The sequence below is a fragment of the Suricata suricatta genome, chromosome 13, assembly GCF_006229205.1.
Source record: "Suricata suricatta isolate VVHF042 chromosome 13, meerkat_22Aug2017_6uvM2_HiC, whole genome shotgun sequence".
Classification (NCBI taxonomy): Eukaryota; Metazoa; Chordata; class Mammalia; order Carnivora; family Herpestidae; genus Suricata; species Suricata suricatta.
Window position 1 is genome coordinate 69,272,414 of NC_043712.1, and position 4,907 is coordinate 69,277,320.

Below are 4,907 nucleotides of genomic sequence, written 5' to 3' on the forward strand. Positions count from 1 at the left end.
TTTTTTTAACATTTATTTATTAGAGAGAGAGAGAGAAGAGAGCATGAACATGGGGAGGGGCAGAGAGAGGGGGAGACACAGAATCTGAAGCAGGCTCCAGATTCTGAGCTGTCAGCACAGAGCCCAACGTGGAGCTTGAACTCACAAACTGTGAGATCATGACCTGAGCCACAGTCCCACGGTTAACTGACTGAGTGAGCCACCCATGAGCCCCTCCATTTTGAGCTAACTTTAAATGACTATCTTATTCCACCGTAACAGAGGATTTCGCATATTATTTAGTTTGCTCTCTTCGTGAACATTATGTTGCAAACAGTGCGTCCTTCAGTGAATCATCTTTCAAATGATTAATTACACTATGTACACATTCATTAGGGGCAGTTTCTACGAGTATCATTTCTGGGGAAATGATGTTCATTTTTAATTTCATGGGATGGCCAAATTGTTTTTATTGAAATTATTCACACCCACCAACAATATATGGGCCAACCTACTTTTTCACTAATTCATTGTGTTAATAAAGATATTTTTTTTACCTTGATCAATATGATAAGTAAAAATGGCATTTTGTAATTATTTTTTCTTATGAGTGGTGTAAAGGAGAAAAACGTTTCCTCTACTTTCTCAGGTTCAGTTCTCCTGTTAATCTGTCTTTTGTCCTAAAAATGAAACGGACAAAAGACAGATTAACAGGAGAAAAGGTATACAGTTTTTGTTGATATTAATATTTTTACGTGCTTGAGGGCTTCACATAAAAGCAGTGAAAACCCCCCAAATCAGTTAGATTTGGGAGTGTATGTACCATTTTAACAAAGGACAATAAACTGGGGAGAGGTAAGTAGACAAAGAAAAAGGGTTTGGGCCTCTAGGGCCGATGAATTGTAGGGGAGTGCCTGGGAGATACAAGGGGGGGCAGGAGATAAATGAGGATATTTGGGGGAAATATATGTAAACTCAGGGTTACTATGATAAGGTTTGTTTGTGCAGACATATCTCAGCATCGACCCCTCATCTCTTGTGATAAGAGGGGTCTCCTCTTCCTGGTACAGAAAGCCAGCTTTCTTGTAGGAAATCCATGCCCTGCTTTTGGGCAGAAACTTCTTCCTATGCTTGCTGTTTCTCACTCATCGCCAGCCCAAAAGCATCAGTATGTCCAAGTGGCATATTTGGTGGTGACATATTCTGATCCCCTTCAGTGCAGTTGAGAAATTTTTCATATATTTAAGATCTGTTTTTATGTCTTGTCTGTTGAATTTTTTGTATATTTCCCCACTGCATTATTAATCATTGTATTTTTCTTTTTTTTTTTTTAAGTTTATCTATTTTGAGATAGAGCATGTGCAGAAGCAGAGGAGGGGCAAAGAAAGAGGGAGAGAGAGAGAGTCCCAAACAGGCTCTGTGCTGCCAACACAGAGTCTGGACACGGGGCTCCATCTCACAAACTGTGAGATCATGACTTGAGCCGAAATCAAGAGTTGGACACTTAACCGACTGAGCCACCCAGAGCCCTGTAACTAATCATTCTCATATAGAATTATAGAATGCTCAAGTTATGTTAAAGAAATTAGAAATTAGGCCTTTGTGAAATGAGACTCAAATATTTCTCTCAACTAGGTGTCCCTTTTTGATATAATTCATGATGTTTTTTGCCTAGGAGATAATTTTTTTAAAACCTCTTGATTAGTCAAATTTATTAATCTTTACATCTAGGGTTTCTGAGCTTTGTATCTTTCCTAGAGATATCTTCTTCCAAAATTATATAGAAAAAGAGTTGTCCCATAATTTCATGTAGTACTTTCTTACAAGGCTGGTATTTGAATCCTTGATTGATCTGAAATGTATTTTTTTATACAGGTGTGAGGTAGGAATCCAGGAAGCAAGCCATGTATACATATGCATATAGACACACAAAGATGGAAGTAGCCATGTATTTTGTTTTAAAAGTTTCTTATGAAGAATCGTTAAAATGTGTAATGCCTTTTCAGCAATTATGTAGTTTTGTATGAGTTTTTCTATTAATGAAATAGAAAAGAAATATGGTGAATTATATGAATAGATTCATAATATTAAACTAACCTTTGAATAAATCATAGTATCACATTTTATTATTATAGAAAATTCTCCTGTATTCTGTTTGCTACATATCAATTATATCTCGAAAACAAAAGTTTGGTAGAATTTCTTGATGAAAGCACCTGGGCTAGTAACTTTTTTTTGAAGTAACTCTTAGCCCTTTCTTTCTTTTTTCTATTTAATTGTTAAGTTCTAAATATCGTTCCAAATACACTGTGATTTCTACTTGGACTCAAATTGTTCCTGGAATTTTATTTTGATTTTGTTTTCTGTCTTTTTCTCCTGTGTTTTCTGTAGTTTTTGCTTTCTGACAATGGCTGTGTGTTTTTTGGTGTAAATATATTTGTAATTTTTAGATCTTCCCTGTGAATTGTACCCTTGTAATACTATTTACCCTAAATTCAATCTTGTCTGGATTTTTCCTTCATGTAAGTACCCAATAAGCCTTTGCTGAGTTGTTTTATTTTGAGCCTCTTTGAGCCACTTCCTCTCGGTGTGTGTATCACACATAGCGTTGCCCAACGTCACATTCCCTGGACCCACCTTTTACTCCAGCGGTTGCTGCAGCTGGCTCTCTGTGTGTGGAACGGACAGCCTCCCACCTCCTCTGGGACATGAAGCTAAGTTTCTGTACATACCTGCTCAGCCACTGTCATTAGCAAAACATCATGACTAATGGAGGGCAGGAGACCATGAGTAAATATTCTCCTTTTCCCTGTTTTGGAGAGACAGTTGGTATATTCACTTGGCTGTGAGGAGTTCCTTGTGGTAATTCATTCCATGACACACCCTTTTCCTGATTCACCTTTCCCAGCCCTTTAGTCCTGATCTTGGGATTACTTCTCCAAATTAACTACCTGTGTCAGCCCCCTTTTCAGGGAAGCCTAGATTAGGACATTATGTCTTTTTAATCTGCAGGGAATTAAATCTTGCTTTGTACTCCTCTTTTGACATACTGTTATGCCATACTCTATGTATAAAACATACAGTATGTTTATTGTTATAAGAGATATATTCTTAATTCTGTTATATTTTATTGTTCTTGTATTCTCTTAACAAAATTTGTGTTTCTCTGTGTATATATATATATTTTCAGAAGTAATATTTTTGCTTTAGTAATTCTTTTTTATGTTTACCAATTACAGAAGAAGTCATCAAGAGGTCAGGAACAGAGGTTGAGCCTCAAGCTATGGGCAAGCTGGCGATTGGAGGCTCCTCACCCCCTCTCCGCCCGCCCACCCCTCTGCCCTTGCATGTATGCTCTGCCCACCATTCCTGCCGCCAGAGCATCTGCTTTCTGGGTCACGGTGTTGGGAGAGCAGTGTGTCCTTGAGAAAATCTGAACCCTGTTAGAGCCTCCGTATATAAATATTGAAGATTCTGGTGGTAGGTGTGGGTATCTACTGGTCTCTTGGCTGCCAGAGTGAGACAAGGCTCAGAAGTTCCCTTGCTTATTAAAACCGCCACCTGCCCGTCTGCAGGGGCCTGCCCCTGTCTTCAGTCTCTCCTGGCCTCCATGTCTAGTTTATGAACCATCAGCTGTATTTCTTAATTCCTTTCTACAAGAATATTGGAATTAATACACTTTAAAATTCTCCATTTTTATCTCTATTTTGCCTTTCAGGCGTTTTTTCTTGACTACATTATTTTTATTAATGTTATCTGATGCCTTTAAATACATTTACACCACTGTTATTTGATTTATTGTCTCTGAATATCTTTTGATAGTTGGTGATAAAAGTTGAAGAAATCTGCCCACATTCACTTCCTCTCATCTTCCCTTCTATCAGCTTTATTAGTGAGGGTTATACAGTTATATTCTCTTCTGTAATAATAGTCTCCACATTATTTCAGCCTTAATTTTATGATAAAATGGGTCCAATACTTAGCATTCATTCTTGTGCCATAGGTTTTAGGTTCATTCTCTGGTAATTTCTGTAGGAAACTCGTGGGAACTATATTTTTCCACTTGAAAAATTAATTTTCTCTTACCTTTATATTTGGGCCACAGTTTGGTTATGTATTATGTCATACTTTCTTCAGTCTTGTAGGCATTGCTTTATAGTTAGTTTCTTCATATTAAGACGTGCTCTGGCAAAGAAGTCTGAGGCCTGCCTAAATTTTCACTCTTGATGACTTGCCTTTTTTGTTGGTGGTGGTCAAGCAAAGGATTCTTTGTTTATCTTTGAACTACAGCAATTTTATTAGATTATGTCTTTCTCTTGGTTGCTTATAGATTAATATATTTTTAGGCATTAGTTTGACTAAAGTCTTTTATTTATGAAACTTTTCCTGAAATATTTTTCTTCTATTATTTTGCTCCTCTTCCTTGGAGATACCAGTTAACCATATGCTGGATATTATTTGCCTATTTCTATGTAAATAGTCTCTCTAATGTTTTATTTTCATTTCATTCTCTTCACTTGCCTCAGTCATGTTTTCTCTGTCCTTTGCCATGTTTTAAGCAATGGCTATTATTCCTGAGCTACTTCCAGATGGCTTTTTATGGTTGTCATTGTGTGATTATTTCATTTTCTTCTTCCACTTATTTTTGGATCTATGCAAGTTCAAATTTTCACTGTTTGTTGTCTTGCCATAGTTTCTCCAAACTCTTAGAGATCTCTTTTGTGCTCTAGATTTGAAGAACTAATTCAAAAATTTGAAACACATAACAAAATCTATGATAATAAGATTTAAGTGAGTGTTTCCATCTGTTTTTCCCTGTGTGTTATCTGATTTTATTTTTTCACCTCATTATATTTCTGGGTAGATCCTATATAGTACCTTTCTACCTATTACTTTTATTTGATTGAGTTTATAGGAGATCTTTTTTT